The 27,100-nt window shown below is 31.5% G+C and overlaps 1 protein-coding gene and 1 long non-coding RNA gene across 2 annotated transcripts in view; one reads left to right on the top strand and one right to left on the bottom strand.

Annotated features, from left to right (window-relative positions):
• Positions 1-27,100, top strand: part of LOC129907617 (engulfment and cell motility protein 1) — a 134,917-nt gene that overhangs the window by 91,843 nt on the left and 15,974 nt on the right. The window lies entirely within an intron of this gene.
• Positions 14,152-17,585, bottom strand: LOC129907638 (uncharacterized). The gene is made up of 3 exons (XR_008771108.1): positions 15,078-17,585; positions 14,462-14,923; positions 14,152-14,307 (listed from the first exon to the last, which is right to left on the bottom strand). It is a non-coding gene; the product is annotated as an uncharacterized LOC129907638 (long non-coding RNA).

Raw genomic sequence — 27,100 nt, 5'->3', positions numbered from 1 at the left:
GAATTATTCAACTTGCGCTACAAGCTACAGCCACAGCTACACCATTGTGTTCAGGGGGCTAGTTTTCTTTTTCAGCCTTTTCTGAAAGTAATGAATATTTATTAATAAAAAAGATAAATATTTATAAACAAATAAATTTTTCCATTTACTTATTTAATAAATTGCCGCCAATATTATTAATTTTTCTCAACAGCTTGTTGACTTGACAAATATTTTTTTTTTGCTGACAAATGACAGTACAAACCGTGCGTTTACATTTAACCGCGCGTTTATAGTTCAGTTTCCCAACTATAAAATTAACGAGGCGTTAACCCTTATCCTGACTATTAAATTGGTTATTGGTATGGAGAAATATTAAACGCTCAGTTAAATATTTAACTGAGCTTTAAATTTGATTATTGGTAAGGCCCAATGAGAGTAATTCTAAGAATAATGTCGAATTCCTTTCAATTTTTAGAATCGCCTCAAAAAAATGGAATTTTTGGTGTTAAAAAGGAACATGAAAACAAACCGAATTCTTTTTGCGATTGTGTGTGTGTCATTTGACAACAAATTTTACACGAACGTCAAGCTGAAATCAAAACAATTTCTGTAAAATAAAACCAAAGGTTCCTTTGATCAATAATTTTGTTTATTTGCTTCGGTAATATTAATTTAATTTAATCCAAATCAATAGGAAATTGCAGATATTATTAAGATCTGAGTGAAGATGAAGTAAAAGGTTAATTATTTGGCCGTATGCTGTGGTTTTACAGAGAAAAAAATTTCCTGAAGATAATCACGAGAAGAAAAGTCACAGTAATTTGACTTTTTCACAAGAACTATGCCAAGAAAAATTATATTTTGATCGCACATTGTTTTTTTTTTATTTATTTCATATTTTTCCGCAATAAAAACACGATATTCCATTATAATTTACTCTATATTTGAAGTTGGTATTCTCAAATAAACAAACAACACGAAGGAATCTTTCAGCTTGACGTTTGAGAAATGTCAAATGTTCCAAGTGTGTGTGTGAATCCGTGTAAATCTCTCAAAAAAGAGGGATTAAAAAAAATTCGAATTCTGCTTCGTTTGAGGCGAATTTTTTTTCTATGGAACATGATTTTCAGAAAAAATTCGCTTCGAGATCGCCGAAAATTCGATTTTTGCATTGAAAGGAATTCGACATAACCCTTCAAGCAAGAAAACTGAGTTCAACAAAGAAACTCCGACCTCAGACCGCGAAAATCGGGCTTGCACTCACACACTTGCTACTTTTGTGTATGAACACAAAAGTCGAACGAGAATCGTGGTGAAAAAGTGCGAAAAGGAAAATTGACGAAGGAAAGACAAAGGGAACACAAAAACAAAGCGTCAACTTCATTTTATTTTTTTTCTTGCAGTGTTTGTGGCGTGTCGTATCTCGCCTTGTTTAATATTAAATAATATGGGATCATTTTAAGGCAAAAAAAGAATTTATCGATAAAATATGGGTGAGTGTGCTCGCGCAGTGATTTTTTAAATAATAAACTAATCATTATGTGTTTTTCTTAGGAAATCTTCTTCGGCAGCCTGACGCCACCAGCACCCACATACATTCAACATCCACAATTTGTCGAATTACATCGAGTTCTCCTGCCGCTGACCTTCACCAGAAAATAGTTATAAAAATTGTGTTTGTGAAAATTAAATAAAGAAAAAAAAAAAAAATAAAACAGTTTCAGTGAAAAAAAAAAATAAATCTTGTTCTTTTTTTGGTCGCAAATGCGAAACGTCATCCCTTTTTTATTCCTCTTTCTGGTAGGTTTTCGCTGCTCCGACTCAGGTCCGCCTTCGGCTCCGTTTTCTCGGAATGGAGATTTTCACCACACTAATACATATGCAATCGACTTCGCGGTGATTATAATTTCCATACTAATTTGAGCCGCCTTCGGACCACTTTCTGATCCGAAGTCGGACTCAGCTCCTCCTCAGGCGGAGCGGATTCGGACCGAGGTCGGACCTGTTTGCTTGAAGGGAACCCTTCAAGCAAGAAAACTGAGTTCAACAAAGAAACTCCGACCTCAGACAGCGAAAATCGGGCTTGCACTCACACACTTGCAACTTTTTGTGTATGAACACAAAGTCTAAGAGAATCGTGGTGAAAACTGAGAAAAAGAAAAAAAAAAGGAGACAGACATAGCCAACAACAGCAAAAGCGTCATTTTGTTATTTTTTGTTGAAGTGTTTGGTCGCGTCGTGTCTCGTGTCGTTGTTTGTATAATGTTAGTTTATTAATTATAAACAATTTTATTAAATTATAAACAATATGGAAAACAAAAAAGGTATGTTTTATATATCGCTCAAAGTGTTTGGGTTAAAATGTTGTTTCTTCTTGTGTTGTAGATGTAATCTCTAATGATGAAGAAAAATCTAGAAGGTGAAACATGCGATTGGGTATCTAAAAAAACACCAACAACAGCAGCAGCATCAAATGAAATAAAATGAAGAAAAATGTGTTGTATTTTATATTGTATTTATTGTGAAAATTTCGTTTGCCAAAATAAAATAAAAAATAAGACAGTTTCAGTGAAAAAAAAATAAATCTTGTTCTTTTTTTGGTCGCAAATGCGAAATGTCATCCCTTTCTTATTCCTCTTTCTGGTAGGTTTTCGCTGCTCCGGCTCAGGTCCGCCTTCGGCTCCGTTTTCTCGGAATGGAGATTTTCACCACACCAATACATATGCAATCGACTTCGCGGTGATTATAATTTCCATACTAATTTGAGCCGCCTTCGGACCAGTTTCTGATCCGAAGTCGGACTCAGCTCCGCCTCAGGCGGAGCGGATTCGGACCGAGGTCGGACCTGTTTGCTTGAAGGGAAGAAGTACAGGAATGGGTGTTTGAAGAAACCAGTGCGGTATTTTTTTCATTTTTACATAGTAGTGTTAGTTACACAAACACATATGCATTGAACCAGGGACGCAGTTCAGTAAGATGGTTGTTCGCAAGGCGCAACGTCTTATCTACGTGAAAATTTATATTTTTATGAAACACGTTATATATGGTTTTTTAAAAATAAAAGAAATAAAATATTGGCATTTAATCATTAACTACATTGGCTTAAAAGTGTAAAAGTACTTAAGTGAAAATTTTCAAACACATTTCTACATGGAAAACTTAAAAAATGCTTAAGTTTTTGATCTAAAAAACAATTTATATACTCCTTTTTACATTAAACTTGCGCTAGCGAGAAAAAAATAACAAATGGAAAGAATAATTTCACATAAGGGCGCCCGGCGGTTGCAGCGCCTTACCATTACCAAACAAAAATAAATACACCCCTGTTTGTGAGATTCTCAATTTGACAGCTGTGGATTGAAAAAATCCAAGAAAAAAGGACACTTTTATTTTAACAAATTTTATTATTTTTAAATTGATAAAAAAGTCAATAAAACGCCTTATAGTCTTGTTTGATTTTAAATTTTTTATTGATGACGCGTTTCGGCTAAACAGCCATCCTCGTATCACAATCGACTTTGATTTAATTTTAAACAAAAGCTTTTACAATTTCAAGCTTTAAAAAGAACAAACAAAAATTATATAAAAAAGCTTTTAACATTACATAATTTCAAAGCAAAAGAAAGTTACATAAATAATGAAAACAAAAAACAGCTGGCTTATTTGCAAATTTTCAATAGTGATGACGATGAGTCAGCAAAGCCACCGTTGTCGTTCAGCGCTACGTTATGTAGTTTGTTTATGTAGATCGACTCCCAAACATTTAATTGCCTAAAGCCCTGCACTTCTTTCAATAATTTTATGTTATCGGTCATCACTCCGTGTGGTTTTTGGTTTCTTCTTCCTCTCCCCATTGCACTGTTCTCTTGGTGTACATCAGGCATGTCAAACTTGCGGCCCGCGGGCCGCATGCGGCCCACAACGAATAACTTTGCGGCCCGGCCCTGTCCACATTTTTATTAATTTTGAGTTTTAGATTATAATTTAGATTTTATGTTCACAGCTCCTTTTTTTCCTAATCAACAAATAAATATGGGACAAAACCAAACAAAATAGTAAATTATATAAGATCTCGTGGCTTAAATCAGAGTAAGTTATGTGATTTCTTAACGTTAACTAGGAAGCGAATATTCTGAGTTAACCTACAAATGATTTTGGGGCTTTGGATTTTTTTAGTTTTTAATGATAAAAGTCTTTAAACCAGCATGTTTTGCTATCTAAAATGGTTGCAGAATTTATAATTCATGATACCTACCCTACCTAGATGTAGCAAAACATTAATTGAGTTAAACTCAAAAGTGCGAGTAAAATTCATAATAATAACGAATATGTGAACCAAAAACCACACGGAAACCAAAAACCACACGGAGTGATGACCGATAACATAAAATTATTGAAAGAAGTGCAGGGCTTTAGGCAATTAAATGTTTGGGAGTCGATCTACATAAACAAACTACATAACGTAGCGCTGAACGACAACGGTGGCTTTGCTGACTCATCGTCATCACTATTGAAAATTTGCAAATAAGCCAGCTGTTTTTTGTTTTCATTATTTATGTAACTTTCTTTTGCTTTGAAATTATGTAATGTTAAAAGCTTTTTTATATAATTTTTGTTTGTTCTTTTTAAAGCTTGAAATTGTAAAAGCTTTTGTTTAAAATTAAATCAAAGTCGATTGTGATACGAGGATGGCTGTTTAACCGAAACGCGTCATCAATAAAAAAATTAAAATCAAACAAGACTATAAGGCGTTTTATTGACTTTTTTATCAATTTATTAACAGTCTTGTTGGCCGAACTTCTTTAATTTAATATTTATTATTTTTATGACTTAATTCTACCAGAAAATAATTCTAAATTATTCTACGATAATCTATTTGTATGAATAAATTCACTTTACATACATTTATGTAACAAATAAAGTGTATTCACCTGTGAAAGGAAAGAATCTCTAAATGGTTATAAAAATTGCTTTTGCACAATTTTACACAGCAATACATTATTGTTTTTATTGTTTTGTTTGTTTTTTATTAACTAAGACTTATTTTCTCACTATTTAATTCTATAAAAGTTTTTGCAATTGTGTTTAAGAATGATTTCAAAGGGTTTTTAAATTTGAATTACACTTTGGTTTTAATTCTATCACACACCAGTATGGTCATTCGAGCCAGCGTTGGATTTATTTATGACAGTACACTATAAAAGTGATATACACCCATTCCTGCACTTCTTATTCTTATGTTGTTTTCCAAAATTATGGGAGTGAATCACTCCTTTTTTGTGCAATTTTGGAATTTCTTCACGACGAATTTGACAGGTGGAGTGATTTGACGTTTGCTTTTCATGTGTGTGTAATGCTAAATAATAAATAAAATAATAACACAATCTTTTAAATCCACTTTTCAGTCACCGTCTAGCTTTCGTAGCATTAACTTTGTGTTGACTTTTTTTCTGTGGAAGTATTTATTTTTCTTTTCGCTAAAAGCATACCTTCTCTCTCGCTCTAATAGAGCTTTATAATTTTTTCTTTATAACCACGTGCGTTATTTTCTTCGCGTAAAGTTAATAACTTTCGTGGTAAAGATGGGCCCGGGGCCCGGAAAAACTAAACCCGGGAATAGGTATGAGATTCTTGGGGATTATCCACCAGACTTCGTAGAACCAAGATCAAAGAGAAATAGACAATCTGCTTTTGAAATTTTCCCTAACCTCCCTGTGCATACGCAAACAAAAATCCTAGATTTATTATAATATCAGCTACAGATGAAAAAAAACCTATCTCGTCCGTTAGCATTTTTGTGCTTAGGAAAGCGATAGATGATATCAGCACAGAGTATGAGCATATATCACAATTGAGAAATGGTAATATACTAATCTTAACCAAATCTCAGAAAATTGCCGAAAAATTCTTGTGTGTTACTAACCTAGCAAAGGAATGCCCAGTGTCTGTAAAACTACACAAAAATCTTAATTCTTCTAAAGGAATCGTTTACGCTCCTTGTCTAATTAGTAACATAGAAGATGATATAATATCTAACCTCAAAGAACAGGGTGTTATAGATGTATACAAATTTACTAAGAAAATAGACAATCCGGTTTTAGTTTAATCTTTTTATTTTAATCTAGGATGTTCAGCATTAAAAAAAAATCACCGAAAAGTTGATGTTCTTCCCGTTAGCCTAGCTTTTTCTTTAATTTTGCTCGGGAATAGAGCTGTTTTCGACGCTTTTTTCATAAATTTTCATTTTTCCTGGGGTGTTAAAGCTTCTATTGTTCCTCCTTTGAAGTTTTTTTCGTAGGAGGCACTGTTTTTTAAATAATTTCTCTCGAAATAGTCACTTCATCCTATTTTTTTTCACACCATACATACCAAAGTCATTTACCGGATATTTTAAAAACTTTCCGGAAAACACAACATCAAAACTAGGTATCGGCATACTTGTTAAGAAAGGTATTCCCCATGTTCAAGTCCCAATAATATCCAACATTCTAACATTGGCAGTTGAAATCCAACTTTCTGTCAAATTTACACTCGTTTAAATGTATACTTCCTAATCAACAGTTTACAAGCAATGACCTAATGAATATTCTTCTTCAATTAAGTACACCTATTATCTTAACAGGAGATGTTAACTCATGGAGTACTCTTTGGGGTTCGCCGAAAACAAATAGCAGAGGTGTCATTATTGAAAATTTCCTGTCTTACTCCAATATTATATTATTAAATGATGGTTCACCCACCCACTTTTCCACACACAACACCCTAACACACATCGACATTACATGCTGCTCCCCCGAATTGCAAAATAAGATTTCTTGGCAGACTCTGGATGACCTACACAACAGCGATCACTTTCCAATTATCTGTGAATTGGTTCTTGGATCGCCTCACGTTCCCACTGTAGTCAACCGCAAATTTAAAACTGACTATTCTGACTGGGCTTGTTTTAACAAGCACATATCAGAATATCTAGCAGTCCAAAATTCTTCAACCAATGTTAACAAAGAAGCTGCACTTTTAAATAAAGCAATTCGCACTGCAGCTAATAAATCAATTCCTCAAATCCGTTTGAAATAAGCGAACATTTTGCTCTCACATGGTTAAATCGATCTAAAAATGAAAACTTTCAGCCGGAGTATATCACTCAAAAAGACCTATCCATTCTTAGTGTCGTAAATGAAGATTACATTTCTCCTACAGCGCAATTGGTAGAAAACAAGATTTCACTCATTGAACTTGAAAGTTGTTTAAAACAGCTTAAAGGAAAAACGCCCAGTAGAGATAGAATTTCCTATCCTATGTTAAAAAATCTCCCATCCTCAGCAACCTCAAGATTATTACTTACTATATAATAACATTTTTGAGGCTCCGTGAAGCCAGAACTGCGACCTTGAACCAAATTTGTCTAATTCGTTTGTCCACCGTTTGTCCATGTTTGTCCACCCAAAATTTTCGTTTGTCCACCCTTCAAAAAAATTTTAGAGCAAATTCTTTTTTTTTATAGGAAGTCTGAAAAATGAAAAATCGTCTAAAACGGTCAAATTTTGAGATAGGCGTATAAAACCAACTGCAATCGTTTGTCCACCTCGAGTTCTATATACATACCAAATATTATCGTTTTTCCACCCCCCCGTTTAGGAGCAATTTAAAAAACAAATTTTGCACTGAAAAATTAAAACTCCCCTAAAATCCCCAAAAATCAATTTTCATCAAAAATTCAAACTGCTGTCGTTTGTCCACCTCGAGTTCTTTACGTATACCAAAAATCATCGTTTGTCCACCCTCTGTTTAGGAGATATTCCAAAAAGAATTTTTTATAGCAACTTAAAAAAAAGTACGCATACACCACAGTGTACCTCTACTGAAAATTAAAAAGTCCTCAAAAATTATTATTTTTCAAAAATTCAAACGGCAATCGTTTGTCCACCTCGAGAAATGTATACAAACAAAAAATCATCGTTTGTCCACCCTACGTTTAGGAGATATTCAAAAAACAAAATTTGTACTGAAAAATTCGAAGTCCCAAAAAATCTCCAAAAATTGACTTTTTTCAAAATTTCAAATTTCTGTCGTTTGTCCACCTCGAGTTCTACACGTATGCCAAAAATCGTCGTTTGTCCACCCTACGTTTAAAAGATATTCAAAAAACAAAATTTGTACTGAAAATTTCAAAGTCCCAAAAAATCTCAAAAAATTGACTTTTTTCAAAATTTCAAATTTCTGTCGTTTGTCCACCTCGAGTTCTATACGTATGCCAAAAATCGTCGTTTGTCCACCCTACGTTTAAAAGATATTCAAAAAACAAATTTTGTACTGAAAATTTCAAAGTCCCATAAAATCTCCAAAATTTGACTTTTTTCAAAATTTCAAATTTCTGTCGTTTGTCCACCTCGAGTTCTATACGTATGCCAAAAATCGTCGTTTGTCCACCCTACGTTTAAAAGATATTCAAAAAACAAAATTTGTACTGAAAATTTCAAAGTCCCAAAAAATCTCCAAAAATTGACTTTTTTCAAAATTTCAAATTTCTGTCGTTTGTCCACCTCGAGTTCTACACGTATGCCAAAAATCGTCGTTTGTCCACCCTACGTTTAGAAGATATTCAAAAAACAAATTTTGTACTGAGAAATCGAAAAAAAAATATTACGCATACACCAGAGTGAAAATTTCAAAATCCTCAAAAATTACTTTTTTTCAAAAATTCAAACGGCAATCGTTTGTCCACCTCGAGAAATGGATACAAACAAAAAATCATCGTTTGTCCACCCTACGTTTAGGAGATATTCAAAAAACAAAATTTGTACTGAAAAATTCGAAGTCCCAAAAAATCTCCAAAAATTGACTTTTTTCAAAATTTCAAATTTCTGTCGTTTGTCCACCTCGAGTTCTACACGTATGCCAAAAATCGTCGTTTGTCCACCCTACGTTTAGAAGATATTCAAAAAACAAATTTTGTACTGAGAAATCGAAAAAAAAATATTACGCATACACCAGAGTGAAAATTTCAAAATCCTCAAAAATTATTTTTTTTTTTTTTGTTTGTCCACCCTACGTTTAAAAGATATTCAAAAAACAAATTTTGTACTGAAAATTTCAAAGTCCCATAAAATCTCCAAAATTTGACTTTTTTCAAAATTTCAAATTTCTGTCGTTTGTCCACCTCGAGTTCTATACGTATGCCAAAAATCGTCGTTTGTCCACCCTACGTTTAAAAGATATTCAAAAAACAAAATTTGTACTGAAAATTTCAAAGTCCCAAAAAATCTCCAAAAATTGACTTTTTTCAAAATTTCAAATTTCTGTCGTTTGTCCACCTCGAGTTCTACACGTACGCCAAAAATCGTCGTTTGTCCACCCTACGTTTAAAAGATATTCAAAAAACAAAATTTGTACTGAAAATTTCAAAGTCCCAAAAAATCTCCAAAAATTGACTTTTTTCAAAATTTCAAATTTCTGTCGTTTGTCCACCTCGAGTTCTACACGTATGCCAAAAATCGTCGTTTGTCCACCCTAAGTTTAAAAGATATTCAAAAAACAAAATTTGTACTGAAAATTTCAAAGTCCCAAAAAATCTCCAAAAATTGACTTTTGTCAAAATTTCAAATTTCTGTCGTTTGTCCACCTTGTATTCTATACGTATGCCAAAAATCGTCGTTTGTCCACCCTACGTTTAAAAGATATTCAAAAAACAAATTTTGTACTGAAAATTTCAAAGTCCCATAAAATCTCCAAAATTTGACTTTTTTCAAAATTTCAAATTTCTGTCGTTTGTCCACCTCCAGTTCTACACGTGTACTAAAAATCGTCGTTTGTCCACCCTACGTTTAGGAGATATTCCAAAAAGAATTTTTTCTATAGCAACTCTCAAGAAAATACGCATACATTCCTTAGTAAAAATAACAAAAACCCCAAAAATTTTTTTTAAAATAATTTAAGCACTAATTCTTATTCAAATAACTTAGCACTTTAATTTACCATACTAACTTAAACTATTTATATGAACTAAATACAGTAGCCCAAAAAATTTTAGGAACAAACAAAATTCGTGATTCTTTTTTTAGTGATTTTTGATAAGCTGTTTCTTTTTTTCAAAAATTCAAACGGCAATCGTTTGTCCACCTCGAGAAATGGATACAAACAAAAAATCATCGTTTGTCCACCCTACGTTTAGGAGATATTCAAAAAACAAAATTTGTACTGAAAAATTCAAAGTCCCAAAAAATCTCCAAAAATTGACTTTTTTCAAAATTTCAAATTTCTGTCGTTTGTCCACCTCGAGTTCTACACGTATGCCAAAAATCGTCGTTTGTCCACCCTACGTTTAGAAGATATTCAAAAAACAAATTTTGTACTGAGAAATCGAAAAAAAAATATTACGCATACACCAGAGTGAAAATTTCAAAATCCTCAAAAATTATTTTTTTTTTTTTGTTTGTCCACCCTACGTTTAAAAGATATTCAAAAAACAAATTTTGTACTGAAAATTTCAAAGTCCCATAAAATCTCCAAAAATTGACTTTTTTCAAAATTTCAAATTTCTGTCGTTTGTCCACCTCGAGTTCTACACGTACGCCAAAAATCGTCGTTTGTCCACCCTACGTTTAAAAGATATTCAAAAAACAAAATTTGTACTGAAAATTTCAAAGTCCCAAAAAATCTCAAAAAATTGACTTTTTTCAAAATTTCAAATTTCTGTCGTTTGTCCACCTCGAGTTCTACACGTACGCCAAAAATCGTCGTTTGTCCACCCTACGTTTAAAAGATATTCAAAAAACAAAATTTGTACTGAAAATTTCAAAGTCCCAAAAAATCTCCAAAAATTGACTTTTTTCAAAATTTCAAATTTCTGTCGTTTGTCCACCTCGAGTTCTACACGTATGCCAGAAATCGTCGTTTGTCCACCCTACGTTTAAAAGATATTCAAAAAACAAAATTTGTACTGAAAATTTCAAAGTCCCAAAAAATCTCCAAAAATTGACTTTTTTCAAAATTTCAAATTTCTGTCGTTTGTCCACCTCGTGTTCTATACGTATGCCAAAAATCGTCGTTTGTCCACCCTACGTTTAAAAGATATTCAAAAAACAAATTTTGTACTGAAAATTTCAAAAATCGTCGTTTGTCCACCCTAAGTTTAAAAGATATTCAAAAAACAAAATTTGTACTGAAAATTTCAAAGTCCCAAAAAATCTCCAAAAATTGACTTTTGTCAAAATTTCAAATTTCTGTCGTTTGTCCACCTTGTATTCTATACGTATGCCAAAAATCGTCGTTTGTCCACCCTACGTTTAAAAGATATTCAAAAAACAAATTTTGTACTGAAAATTTCAAAGTCCCATAAAATCTCCAAAATTTGACTTTTTTCAAAATTTCAAAATTCTGTCGTTTGTCCACCTCCAGTTCTACACGTGTACTAAAAATCGTCGTTTGTCCACCCTACGTTTAGGAGATATTCCAAAAAGAATTTTTTCTATAGCAACTCTCAAGAAAATACGCATACATTCCTTAGTAAAAATAACAAAAACCCCAAAAATTTTTTTTACAATAATTTAAGCACTAATTCTTATTCAAATAACTTAGCACTTTAATTTACCATACTAACTTAAACTATTTATATGAACTAAATACAGTAGCCCAAAAAATTTTAGGAACAAACAAAATTCGTGATTCTTTTTTTAGTGATTTTTGATAAGCTGTTTCTTTTTTTCAAAAATTCAAACGGCAATCGTTTGTCCACCTCGAGAAATGGATACAAACAAAAAATCATCGTTTGTCCACCCTACGTTTAGGAGATATTCAAAAAACAAAATTTGTACTGAAAAATTCAAAGTCCCAAAAAATCTCCAAAAATTGACTTTTTTCAAAATTTCAAATTTCTGTCGTTTGTCCACCTCGAGTTCTACACGTATGCCAAAAATCGTCGTTTGTCCACCCTACGTTTAGAAGATATTCAAAAAACAAATTTTGTACTGAGAAATCGAAAAAAAAATATTACGCATACACCAGAGTGAAAATTTCAAAATCCTCAAAAATTATTTTTTTTTTTTTGTTTGTCCACCCTACGTTTAAAAGATATTCAAAAAACAAATTTTGTACTGAAAATTTCAAAGTCCCATAAAATCTCCAAAATTTGACTTTTTTCAAAATTTCAAATTTCTGTCGTTTGTCCACCTCGAGTTCTACACGTACGCCAAAAATCGTCGTTTGTCCACCCTACGTTTAAAAGATATTCAAAAAACAAATTTTGTACTGAAAATTTCAAAGTCCCATAAAATCTCCAAAATTTGACTTTTTTCAAAATTTCAAATTTCTGTCGTTTGTCCACCTCGAGTTCTACACGTACGCCAAAAATCGTCGTTTGTCCACCCTACGTTTAAAAGATATTCAAAAAACAAAATTTGTACTGAAAATTTCAAAGTCCCAAAAAATCTCCAAAAATTGACTTTTTTCAAAATTTCAAATTTCTGTCGTTTGTCCACCTCGAGTTCTACACGTATGCCAGAAATCGTCGTTTGTCCACCCTACGTTTAAAAGATATTCAAAAAACAAAATTTGTACTGAAAATTTCAAAGTCCCAAAAAATCTCCAAAAATTGACTTTTTTCAAAATTTCAAATTTCTGTCGTTTGTCCAACTCGTGTTCTATACGTATGCCAAAAATCGTCGTTTGTCCACCCTACGTTTAAAAGATATTCAAAAAACAAATTTTGTACTGAAAATTTCAAAGTCCCATAAAATCTCCAAAATTTGACTTTTTTCAAAATTTCAAATTTCTGTCGTTTGTCCACCTCGAGTTCTATACGTATGCCAAAAATCGTCGTTTGTCCACCCTACGTTTAAAAGATATTCAAAAAACAAAATTTGTACTGAAAATTTCAAAGTCCCAAAAAATCTCCAAAAATTGACTTTTTTCAAAATTTAAAATTTCTGTCGTTTGTCCACCTCGAGTTCTACACGTATGCCAAAAATCGTCGTTTGTCCACCCTACGTTTAGAAGATATTCAAAAAACAAATTTTGTACTGAGAAATCGAAAAAAAAATATTACGCATACACCAGAGTGAAAATTTCAAAATCCTCAAAAATTACTTTTTTTCAAAAATTCAAACGGCAATCGTTTGTCCACCTCGAGAAATGGATACAAACAAAAAATCATCGTTTGTCCACCCTACGTTTAGGAGATATTCAAAAAACAAAATTTGTACTGAAAAATTCAAAGTCCCAAAAAATCTCCAAAAATTGACTTTTTTCAAAATTTCAAATTTCTGTCGTTTGTCCACCTCGAGTTCTACACGTATGCCAAAAATCGTCGTTTGTCCACCCTACGTTTAGAAGATATTCAAAAAACAAATTTTGTACTGAGAAATCGAAAAAAAAATATTACGCATACACCAGAGTGAAAATTTCAAAATCCTCAAAAATTATTTTTTTTTTTTTGTTTGTCCACCCTACGTTTAAAAGATATTCAAAAAACAAATTTTGTACTGAAAATTTCAAAGTCCCATAAAATCTCCAAAATTTGACTTTTTTCAAAATTTCAAATTTCTGTCGTTTGTCCACCTCGAGTTCTATACGTATGCCAAAAATCGTCGTTTGTCCACCCTACGTTTAAAAGATATTCAAAAAACAAAATTTGTACTGAAAATTTCAAAGTCCCAAAAAATCTCCAAAAATTGACTTTTTTCAAAATTTCAAATTTCTGTCGTTTGTCCACCTCGAGTTCTACACGTATGCCAAAAATCGTCGTTTGTCCACCCTACGTTTAGAAGATATTCAAAAAACAAATTTTGTACTGAGAAATCGAAAAAAAAATATTACGCATACACCAGAGTGAAAATTTCAAAATCCTCAAAAATTACTTTTTTTCAAAAATTCAAACGGCAATCGTTTGTCCACCTCGAGAAATGGATACAAACAAAAAATCATCGTTTGTCCACCCTACGTTTAGGAGATATTCAAAAAACAAAATTTGTACTGAAAAATTCAAAGTCCCAAAAAATCTCCAAAAATTGACTTTTTTCAAAATTTCAAATTTCTGTCGTTTGTCCACCTCGAGTTCTACACGTATGCCAAAAATCGTCATTTGTCCACCCTACGTTTAGAAGATATTCAAAAAACAAATTTTGTACTGAGAAATCGAAAAAAAAATATTACGCATACACCAGAGTGAAAATTTCAAAATCCTCAAAAATTATTTTTTTTTTTTTTGTTTGTCCACCCTACGTTTAAAAGATATTCAAAAAACAAATTTTGTACTGAAAATTTCAAAGTCCCATAAAATCTCCAAAATTTGACTTTTTTCAAAATTTCAAATTTCTGTCGTTTGTCCACCTCGAGTTCTATACGTATGCCAAAAATCGTCGTTTGTCCACCCTACGTTTAAAAGATATTCAAAAAACAAAATTTGTACTGAAAATTTCAAAGTCCCAAAAAATCTCCAAAAATTGACTTTTTTCAAAATTTCAAATTTCTGTCGTTTGTCCACCTCGAGTTCTACACGTACGCCAAAAATCGTCGTTTGTCCACCCTACGTTTAAAAGATATTCAAAAAACAAAATTTGTACTGAAAATTTCAAAGTCCCAAAAAATCTCCAAAAATTGACTTTTTTCAAAATTTCAAATTTCTGTCGTTTGTCCACCTCGAGTTCTACACGTATGCCAAAAATCGTCGTTTGTCCACCCTAAGTTTAAAAGATATTCAAAAAACAAAATTTGTACTGAAAATTTCAAAGTCCCAAAAAATCTCCAAAAATTGACTTTTGTCAAAATTTCAAATTTCTGTCGTTTGTCCACCTTGTATTCTATACGTATGCCAAAAATCGTCGTTTGTCCACCCTACGTTTAAAAGATATTCAAAAAACAAAATTTGTACTGAAAATTTCAAAGTCCCAAAAAATCTCCAAAAATTGACTTTTTTCAAAATTTCAAATTTCTGTCGTTTGTCCACCTCGAGTTCTACACGTATGCCAAAAATCGTCGTTTGTCCACCCTACGTTTAAAAGATATTCAAAAAACAAATTTTGTACTGAAAATTTCAAAGTCCCATAAAATCTCCAAAATTTGACTTTTTTCAAAATTTCAAATTTCTGTCGTTTGTCCACCTCGAGTTCTACACGTACGCCAAAAATCGTCGTTTGTCCACCCTACGTTTAAAAGATATTCAAAAAACAAAATTTGTACTGAAAATTTCAAAGTCCCAAAAAATCTCCAAAAATTGACTTTTTTCAAAATTTCAAATTTCTGTCGTTTGTCCACCTCGAGTTCTACACGTATGCCAAAAATCGTCGTTTGTCCACCCTAAGTTTAAAAGATATTCAAAAAACAAAATTTGTACTGAAAATTTCAAAGTCCCAAAAAATCTCCAAAAATTGACTTTTGTCAAAATTTCAAATTTCTGTCGTTTGTCCACCTTGTATTCTATACGTATGCCAAAAATCGTCGTTTGTCCACCCTACGTTTAAAAGATATTCAAAAAACAAATTTTGTACTGAAAATTTCAAAGTCCCATAAAATCTCCAAAATTTGACTTTTTTCAAAATTTCAAAATTCTGTCGTTTGTCCACCTCCAGTTCTACACGTGTACTAAAAATCGTCGTTTGTCCACCCTACGTTTAGGAGATATTCCAAAAAGAATTTTTCTATAGCAACTCTCAAGAAAATACGCATACATTCCTTAGTAAAAATAACAAAAACCCCAAAAATTTTTTTTACAATAATTTAAGCACTAATTCTTATTCAAATAACTTAGCACTTTAATTTACCATACTAACTTAAACTATTTATATGAACTAAATACAGTAGCCCAAAAAATTTTAGGAACAAACAAAATTCGTGATTCTTTTTTTAGTGATTTTTGATAAGCTGTTTCTCAATGAAAAATAATCGTATCATGACAAAACAAAAAGCATGTGAAAGCTTCATTTTTCTGGTTTTACAATTTTAGAAGTAAAGATTTTATTTAAAATCGTGAAATAGAAATAGAACTGTCTTATTTTCTCTTAAGTCATTTATTATTTTTTGAAAGGCTATTCATTTAGATTATTTGTTTTTAAAGACTTCATTTTCAGTCTTCAAACAAATATTCATACTCTTGAATTAAACTATTCATACCTCAACAACGGATCACTTTATAAAAAAGGAAAGGATACATTTGAAATACCTAATCATTTAATTTTCAAAAAAAAAGTAAGTTAATAAAAAAAAATTTTCTTACTGCAAAATTAAAAATTGTCAAACAAATTTTTGGCTTTTCATACCATTTTTGGATACTTTTTTTCATATAAATAGATAAAGTGAACCTAGTACCGAGAGAGTGCTTAGTTATTTGAATAAGAATAAGCGGTAACATTTTTGAAACAAAAATTTTAGTGGATTTTATGGGACCTTGAATTTTTTGTTTTTTTAAATATTTTCTGAAAGTAAGGTGGATAAACGACAGAAATTTGAAATTTTGAAAAAAGTCAATTTTTGGAGATTTTTTGGGACTTCGAATTTTTCAGTACAAATTTTGTTTTTTGAATATCTCCTAAACGTAGGGTGGACAAACGATGATTTTTTGTTTGTATCCATTTCTCGAGGTGGACAAACGATTGCCGTTTGAATTTTTGAAAAAAAGTAATTTTTGAGGATTTTTAAATTTTCACTCTGGTGTATGCGTAATATTTTTTTTTCGATTTCTCAGTACAAAATTTGTTTTTTGAATATCTTCTAAACGTAGGGTGGACAAACGACGATTTTTGGCATACGTGTAGAACTCGAGGTGGACAAACGACAGAAATTTGAAATTTTGAAAAAAGTCAATTTTTGGAGATTTTTTGGGACTTTGAAATTTTCAGTACAAATTTTGTTTTTTGAATATCTTTTAAACGTAGGGTGGACAAACGACGGCATACGTGTAGAACTCGAGGTGGACAAACGACAGAAATTTGAAATTTTGAAAAAAGTCAATTTTTGGAGATTTTTTGGGACTTCGAATTTTTCAGTACAAATTTTGTTTTTTGAATATCTCCTAAACGTAGGGTGGACAAACGATGATTTTTTGTTTGTATCCATTTCTCGAGGTGGACAAACGATTGCCGTTTGAATTTTTGAAAAAAAGTAATTTTTGAGGATTTTGAAATTTTCACTCTGGTGTATGCGTAATATTTTTTTTTCGATTTCTCAGTACAAAATTTGTTTTTTGAATATCTTCTAAACGTAGAGTGGACAAACGACGATTTTTGGCATACGTGTAGAACTCGAGGTGGACAAACGACAGAAATTTGAAATTTTGAAAAAAGTCAATTTTTGGAGATTTTTTGGGACTTTGAAATTTTCAGTACAAATTTTGTTTTTTGAATATCTTTTAAACGTAGGGTGGACAAACGACGATTTTTGGCATACGTATAGAACTCGAGGTGGACAAACGACAGAAATTTGAAATTTTGAAAAAAGTCAAATTTTGGAGATTTTATGGGACTTTGAAATTTTCAGTACAAAATTTGTTTTTTGAATATCTTTTAAACGTAGGGTGGACAAACGACGATTTTTGGCATACGTATAGAACTCGAGGTGGACAAACGACAGAAATTTGAAATTTTGAAAAAAGTCAATTTTTGGAGATTTTTTGGGACTTTGAAATTTTGAGTACAAATTTTGTTTTTTGAATATCTTTTAAACGTAGGGTGGACAAACGACGATTTTTGGCATACGTGTAGAACTCCAGGTGGACAAACGACAGAAATTTGAAATTTTGAAAAAAGTCAATTTTTGGAGATTTTTTGGGACTTCGAATTTTTCAGTACAAATTTTGTTTTTTGAATATCTTTTAAACGTAGGGTGGACAAACGACGATTTTTGGCATACGTGTAGAACTCCAGGAGGACAAACGACAGAAATTTGAAATTTTGAAAAAAGTCAATTTTTGGAGATTTTTTGGGACTTCGAATTTTTCAGTACAAATTTTGTTTTTTGAATATCTCCTAAACGTAGGGTGGACAAACGATGATTTTTTGTTTGTATACATTTCTCGAGGTGGACAAACGATTGCCGTTTGAATTTTTGAAAAATAATAATTTTTGAGGACTTTTTAATTTTCAGTAGAGGTACACTGTGGTGTATGCGTACTTTTTTTTAAGTTGCTATAAAAAAATTCTTTTTGGAATATCTCCTAAACAGAGGGTGGACAAACGATGATTTTTGGTATACGTAAAGAACTCGAGGTGGACAAACGACAGCAGTTTGAATTTTTGATGAAAATTGATTTTTGGGGATTTTAGGGGAGTTTTAATTTTTCAGTGCAAAATTTGTTTTTTAAATTGCTCCTAAACGGGGGGTGGAAAAACGATAATATTTGGTATGTATATAGAACTCGAGGTGGACAAACGATTGCAGTTGGTTTTATACGCCTATCTCAAAATTTGACCGTTTTAGACGATTTTTCATTTTTCAGACTTCCTATAAAAAAAAAGAATTTGCTCTAAAATTTTTTTGAAGGGTGGACAAACGAAAATTTTGGGTGGACAAACATGGACAAACGGTGGACAAACGAATTAGACAAATTTGGTTCAAAAATTTTGAGGTCGCAGTTCTGGCTTCACGGAGCCCATTTTTGACACTGGAATTATTCCTCAAAATTGGAAACAAGTAACAATAATCCCTCTGTCTAAACCGAATAAAAATATAAGTAATGTCGATGGTTACCGACCCATCTCACTTATACCTTGTATGTCAAAAATTCTTGAGAAAATTATTGCAAAGCGTTTACTTTGGTTTATTAATTCAAAGAACCCGATAAGACCCAATCAAGTTGGTTTTCAACCAAACAAGGGCTGCCCCGATGCTTTACTTCACCTAGACTTTTACATATCTAATGCGTTATCCGCCGAAATCATGTTACAGTTCTCTCGCTAGATTTTGAAAAGGCTTTTGACCGAATAGGCATCCATCTTGTCCTAAATAAACTTAGGAAATGGGGAATAGGCCCTAAAATATTTAATTATATTAAAGGCTTTACAAAAAAATCATAGTAGGATGAAACCCATTGGAAAAGGAGGGGAATATGATAAGAATGAAAGGAAAAATAAATTACGGGCGAGCCGAGTTCGGGAAGTGGGTGGGTTGAGTTTTTAATGGTAAAAAATGGTGTATCTCGATTTCCGGCAAAACTACAAATCCTGTAGAAAAAAGTTGTATGGCAAAGTTGTAGGTAATAAAAAGATCTACAACTTTTGTATCAACAATTTTTTCACATAACCTCAAAATTTATGTGAAAAATTAAAAAAACCGAGTTTTTGGTTTTTTATTTTTATCTTTTTCAAATACAAAAATTTTTCTACGAAATTTGGTGAAAACTTACCTTATTATGTTCCAAGTACACTGTAATTTATTTGATTTAAAATATTAATTTGTTCACCTTATTTTGACTTTATACCAAAAAAACACCCTAATTTTCAATCGAAAATTCACGATTTCAAATTTTTAAATCGTGAATAACTTCTTCAGAACTCAATTTAGGGAAAATTACTACAAGACCTTTTTTGTAGAGAATTAAATTTCCTATAAGAATCTGTCGTGGTTTTATTTTTCTATTCACTTATTTGCTCATCACAAAATTCCAAAGTGAAACAGTCAAATTGAAAAAACACTTCGATGTAAAAAGCTTAATTACTCGAATACGGCTCGTCTGACGAAAATTTTCAATTAGATCTTTTTTGTAGGAAATTTAATTTTATATAAGAAAAAATGAACAGAAATTTTTTTTACTTTGATCGTCTAGCAGTTCTGTTGTAACACATCATATCATGTATAAAAATAAAAAACACCGATGATAGACCTCTTAAAATTATTTTTAACGGCTCAAATTTTCACCAAATTTTTTTTTCATCATCCTGAACAAGATTTTCGAAGTAACTTTCAAAAAAAAAATATTTTATTTTTTTGGCCCAGTCTAATACCTATACAATCCTATTATTAAATAATTATAATTTTTTTTTTCTTTTTCAAAATATGAAGTTAGAATTAGATTTAAATTTAGATTTAAGTACGTTTTTGAATTTTAAACTACCTCAGAGCCGGAAGTCTAAGCAACTTGAGCTCGTTTTCTTTATATTAGCACTATAATTTTAATTATAGTTAATAAATTATAATAATAATAATAATAACACTGTGAAAGTTTTTTGAAAAAAATTTTTGAGACAGATGCGCGATTAACTGTTTCGCCCTATTTCGGACCCGAGAAATCGATTGGCGTCATTAGTTTTTCGATTTATCGGTACGACTTCGAACAAAATTTTTTTCGAAAGTTTTTTTCAATTATTTTGTGAGTTTCCCACTGTTTTTAGTCATTTTCAACCAAAAACAATATTTATGTAGCTTATAATTCTGCTCAAACGTTATTTGCTACCAGCCGAAAGACATTATAAACAATTTTGAACAATTTATTTGAAAGTTTAGTGATTTTTTTGAAGAAATTAAAAAAAAAAATCGAAATTTTTTACATTTATCGTTTTTTCGCTGTTTTTGTTCTCTTTTGCACAAATACATTGCATGTTTTCCATTAAAAATTAAATTAACTGTTAATTTAGTGTTGGTTAAACTTCGTTTTTTTTTTTTTTGTACACTTTAGAAATTTCCGATGTACCTAGTGAGCTTAGAGCAAGCTGCAGTCTACAATCAGAGGCTCATCATAAGTGCATGTGTTAGTGGTTAGTAAATAACACATGCACAAAAATATATACTACGATACAAAACTAACAATTAACATATATTACATTATAAAATTAATACAGACATTGAAAAACAATTACGATAGTGGTGCACTGGTCCGAAAACTTTTTTTCAAACCCACCTTACTTATATTAAAGTCGATATAAGATGTGTTTAAGTTAAAAAGTTTACACATACGATTAAGAGGTTCATGTATCCCATAGTTTGTTCTATGAAAGTCAACGTGTAAAAGTTCAAATCTTCGAAGGTGGTGAGACCCTCCGCGATAATTAATCCCGATACAGGCTAACAAGGTTGGAGCATCAATGTCTCCATTAAGAAGTTGATGGAGAAATATTAGGTCATTATTAACTCGTCTTTGATATAGAGTTTGAATCTGAAGAAGTTGGATCCTTTGTTGATATGGAGGCAGGTTATAAGGAACAGACTAAGGAAGTCCCTTTAGAGCAAATCTTATGAAATTATGTTGAATTGATTCAATACTGCTTTTGTGAATTTCATAAAATGGAGTCCAAACGTGCGAAGCATATTCAAGATGGGGTCGAACGTAACAATTATATAAGGAAAGTGTAACATAGGGGTCAATAAATTCCTTTGCCCAACGTTTAATAAAACCGAGCATAGAGTTAGCTTTATTTATAATGTAATTGATGTGTTCAGTGAATTCTAAATTTGAGTCCCTGAAATGGTCAACTCGAAAAAGTTGCTGTTGCAAAATGCAATAATCAAAAACACTCGGAAATCTTTTCCTAGAAAAAGTAATTGTCTGGCATTTAACTGGGTTAAGTGTTAGACCATTTTTTTCACACCAAACACTAAAACTATTAATATCGTTCTGTAAAAGAACGTTAGATTTAATTATTTTGAATATCTTCATGTCGTCAGCAAATATTAAAATTTCACTCGAACGCATGGATGATGTTACATCATTTATAGCGAGAATGAATAAAAAAGGGCCCAGGTGGCTTCCTTGAGGAACACCTGAGTGAGCAATGAAAGAATCTGAAAGACAGTTTCTAAATTTTACCTGATAGGACCTAAGGACCCTAAGCTGATCAAATGCCTTTGAAAAGTCTGTGTATACGCAGTCTACTTCACTTCCCTGCTCTAATGCATTTGAACATTTTTGAAGAAAGGTGAGCAGGTTTGTTACAGTTGATCTTTTTCTTACAAACCCGTGCTGCTGCTCACATATAAGATTTTTACTGAAAAAAGCGATACTCTCACAAACAACTTGTCCAAAGACCTTCGGAATGCAAGATAGTTTGGAAATAGGTCTATAGTTGGTAATTAATGTCTTATCACCTTTTTTAAAAATTGGAGTAAGAAATGATTTCTTCCATAGACACGGAAATTTCCCTGATTTGAGTGACAGCTCGAACAAAAAGAGAAGGGGCTGAACTAATGTGTTCCTTATAGATATTCGTATCAAAACCAATGCCCACTGATTTCAATAGTTTTCTTATGACAAGTATGCATTTGCGATTTGAATACGATTATCTTCTAAACGGTTAAAGCAATTAATTTGCTGCCAAGGAACTTTTTATAGAACGTTTAATTCCCTACAAGAAAACATCTTGCTAATTTGAAAATATTGAATTTTCAGTGAATTAGAAAATTTTGAAATTGAAAATTGATTTTTTAATTTTTTTCTCGATTTAAATCGTGAATAACTTCTTCAAAACTCAATTTAGGGCAAATTACTACAAGACCTTTTTTGTAGAGAATTAAATTTCCTATAAGAATCTGTCAAGGTTTTATTTTTCTATTCACTTATTTGCTCATCACAAAATTCCAAAGTGAAACAGGCAAATTGAAAAAACACTTCGATTTAAAAAGCTTAATTACTCGAATACTGCTCGTCTGACGAAAATTTTCAATAAGATCTTTTTTGTAGGAAATTTAATTTTATATAAGAAAAAATGAACAGAAATTTTTTTTACTTTGATCGTCTAGCAGTTCTGTTGTAAAACATCATATCATGTATAAAAATAAAAAACACCGATGATAGACCTCTTAAAATTTTTTTTAACGGCTCAAATTTTCACCAAATGTTTTTTTCATCATCCTGAACATGATTTTCGAAGTTACTTTCAAAAAAAAAATATTTTATTTTTTTGGCCCAGTCTAGTGTTCCTACACTTTTTTAAAAGAATTGGGGGAATGGCATCTGGACCAGATGAATAATCATCTTTGAGCGATGAAAGAAGATCTAAAACTGTGTCATGCTGCACAGGAATATTGTTACAACTCGTTTGGGCATGTAGACATTTAAAATAATCTTCATCAACATCAAAAGGTGCATCAACAAAAGAGTTGCGAAAGTAATTAGCGAAGGCATTGCAAATGTCAGATGGTGTTTGCAACAACAAGTTTTCATGGATAAAATTAGCAGGATAGCCATCAGAGTTTTTCTTCGTGTTCACAAATTTCCAAAACGATTTAGGATCTCCTTTCAAAGAAGAAGCCATTTCGTTTATATAATTGGTATATAGAGTAGATGCCGCGAACTATTCGGCCACTATTCGGTATTCGGCCTATTTTTCTGGTATTCGGTATTCGGCCGAATAGTTAAACTATTCGGCCGAATACCGAATACCAAATGGAGAAGAAAAAAGACATAAATTATTATACCAAAATGTGTATTTTATTAAAAAATTGTAATTTTAGTACTTATAATCTACTAAAGGCAATTTGTGGTGAATGAAAACTACTCGTTCCGCATTTGTTGTGTAGTAAACGATTACGTTTATCTTCGAAACTATTCCTGCTTCGAAAAATAGTCTTTTACTGTAAACACTTGTCCCCCAGGAGAGAAAAGGTAGACTTTAGCAAATGTTTTCAAAATTGGAAATTTTGTAGTATGTGTTGACCACCACTTGTATGGGTCCGCTGATTAAATCTTGGCGAACAGTCCTCCTCATATATAATTCGATTTTAGATGTCTACCTTTGCAGTAGTAGGTAGTGTGTTCAGACATTTATCTTAAAAGTAGTTCAGTTATTCATCGTTACAATAAGATGTTGTTGGGAATTTTTTAAGCCACATCTATTCTTGAGACAAAGTATAAAATTTTTGAAACTACCAACGATTTTTTCTGATTATCCTTGGCCGAATATTCGGTATTCGGCCGAGGAGCGTGGCCGAATATTCGGTATTCGGCCAAATCAATGTTCGCGACATCTCTAATATAGAGCACGGGTCGTTTGAACGCGACACTACTCGAAGTGTCTTGCACTCCATATGTTTTGATGCAGAAATGTTCCTTGGGGTGTAAATAGTAAGAAAAAAGCTTTTTTAAAATTTTCTATCGAGCTATTCGTTTTTTATGAGCTTAATAAGTTATGAAAAAACGTACTTTTACGTACTTTTTCACACGTTTTTGTTAATAACTCTGTTAACAATAATGGTAGAAACTCAAATAATGGCTCTATTTTTAGAAAAAATATCCCTCTTTTTAACGGCATTTCAATCAAATTAGTGGCATTTTTAGATCTTCAGATATTCGAATCTAAGTCCGTTCATTTTTTCTGCCCAATTCGATTTCTCTAATCAAAGTTTTTTTTTTTATAGAAGTCAGGGTATACTTTTCTAATGGTTTTTCGTATGCTGAACTCGAATCCAAAGTCAAAAAAATTCCATCACATCAAGTTTTTGAGATATTACCGTTAGAAAATCAAAAATACCCTTTTTTAACAGTTTTTGAGGTTATGTCATCTTGCGTGATAATTTTTTATAATTATATTTGTAGCGGTTTCTTAAAGAACTAAGTTTCTTCTTTTAAAATCCGTTTAAATCATTTCGATATCTCCGAGAAATCCGAAAATCAATTCAACATGTTTGGTGAATATTCTCTATGAAAAAAAATCTTATGTTCGTTTGGGTTTCATGGCAAATCGCAAAAAATTTTTGCATTACTTTAAGTTTTTTGGTAAGTTTATGGGTAAGAAAATTTTTGACTAACCAAAAAACTTAAAGTAATGCAAACATTTTTTGCGATTTGCCATGAAACCCAAACGAACATAAGATATACTCGATATTTTTTTGTTATCGATGCTATCGATAGATTGTCGAAGTTTAACCAACACTAAATTAATTTTTAATGGAAAACATGCAATGTATTTGTGCAAAAGAGAACAAAAACAGCGAAAAAACGATAAATGTAAAAAATTTCGATTTTTTTTTTAATTTCTTCAAAAAATCACTAAACTTTCAAATTAATTGTTCAAAATTGTTTATAATGTCTTTCGACTGGTAGCAAATAACGTTTGAGCAGAATTGTTAGCAATATAAATATTGTTTTTGGTTGAAAATGACTAAAAACAGTGGGAAACTCACAAAATAATTGAAAAAACTTTCAAAAAAAATTTTGTTCGAAGTCGTACCGATAAATCGAAAAACTAATGATGCCAATGGATTTCTCGGGTCCGAAATAGGGCGAAACAGTTATTCGCGCACCTGTCAAGAATTTCGACTTGCACAGTGTAATAAATCCACTTTTATTGATTTTTTACGATACTTTATTGAATTTTTGTATAAATAAATATAATTTTCTTCACAAGTAGTCCATGTAGTCAAATGTAGAAGTATTGGTAATCACTCCTTCAAAATTTTGGGAGTGAAGAATTCACTCCAAAAATTCCCTCTTTTTTAATTTTGGAATTTGAAATCACTCCTTTTGGGTTTTCATGAAACTCCTCCCATACTCACCCATACAAAACTATCTGAAAACTAAAACCGAGCTAAAATACAGTCGTCGGCATAATTATTTTCACTAATTTACAACTCTCGATTTGATAAGAATAATTTTTAACGGTTAAACTTTATATAGGTAAAGTTAGTGGTTGTTTATTAAGTATGTTATGGTGAATCTCATGGTGGTCAAAGTAAGTCATATGATTAACATTTGGCTTTCGGGCAGCTTTTTTTGTATTAGAAGTGCTATTTTTGAGCGGCATAAGTATTTTGACCAGCATTCTTTTTCAATTTTGGTAAGGTAGAGTAATACCTTTTGGTTATTTTAAGCATGCATCAAACTGTTGAACATGTTAAGGCTCAGATTCATAAAAAAAATTGGAAACATTTCGCGAATAAATATTAAAATTAGGGCATTTATTGTTACAAGTTAAAATTCCCGTTACCTGTTAAACAAATCAATGGAGAACTGATTTGTTTGCGTCAAAGTATGTCTTAGCTAATAAAGAAACACAAGAGTACGAGTACTGAGTAGAATCAGCCATGAATCTGTACAAAACAAAAAATTACATAAAAAAAGACAATTTTTTTTTGCGTAGTTCACTTTGAATCCCAGATTGAACCCTTATATCATGGAACTGGAAATGAAATCCCTAGAAAGAATCGGACTAATGTCAGAAAAACTATTTGCGCATGTATTTTACTTTGAATTTATGAACACTTTTTCTTATTTGCGTCATTTGGCAAAATTTTTAAGTTTCAATTCAGCCTCTTCTCCAAAACAAACATACCTTAATTCCATCCTTTAAGAAGAAAAAAAAACAACTTTTTTTTTTAACATTTCTCTAAATATTTACAAATTTATTATATCCAAGAAATTCGCGTTATTTTGACTTGAACTTTGAATTTCCAATCAATATTTTGACAAAATTGAGAAATAAAGGAAAGCTGTATCATTTTTTACGTCATGTTCCTTCTTTCTTCAAGTTTAAATTCATTGCGCATGGGAATTTTTTCATTTGCACATTTGCGCTGCAAATATTTGCGTTTTACATTTGAGGCGCTCAGAACTAAAACGGCCTAACCCACATTTTCAAAAATCAAACTGAGTACACAGATCGCACCGCAATAAAACAATTTGTAATATAAAAATACATTCCCATTAAATTATATTAAATAGAGTTAAAATTAGAGCCAAAAACTTTTGTCATTCTAGTGGACGCCATTTTGGCTTCGGTGACAAAATTGCCTAAATCATTTATAACAAATGTAGTTTTGGAATAAAAAAAAAAATCAGACTTTAGCCAACACTCCTAACTAAAAAAAATTACAAACTAAGAATTAAATAATATTTTTTTATAACTTTTACAAGCCAACAAAAAAGAAACCCTGAAAATATGATTTTCTTCAAACTCGTTTTTCTCAAAACGAAATTTTTAGGGTTAGGCCGTTTTGGCGCTGAGTGCCTCATTTATGAACAGAACACCTGACATTTGTCATTTGCATTAATGAAAGCTTTGCATTCGTCAGATTTGCGCAACCATGCATTTATGAAAGAACCCTATATTTCACCGAGTTGTGCGCAGATTCAGTTAGAAAATCACATATTCGTTTTCAACTATACATTTCGGTTTCGGTGCGTCGCACACAGGTAAATTTTCCCAAATTCATGGCCAAAACTACAAAAAAAAAATTTGCGATTTGTTGTTTTTTTTTAATGCCA

The sequence above is a fragment of the Episyrphus balteatus genome, chromosome 1 (genome assembly GCF_945859705.1).
Source record: "Episyrphus balteatus chromosome 1, idEpiBalt1.1, whole genome shotgun sequence".
NCBI lineage: Eukaryota > Metazoa > Arthropoda > Insecta > Diptera > Syrphidae > Episyrphus > Episyrphus balteatus.
Note: the sequence above shows the minus strand (reverse complement) of the source record. Positions and strands in the feature narration are given on the sequence as shown.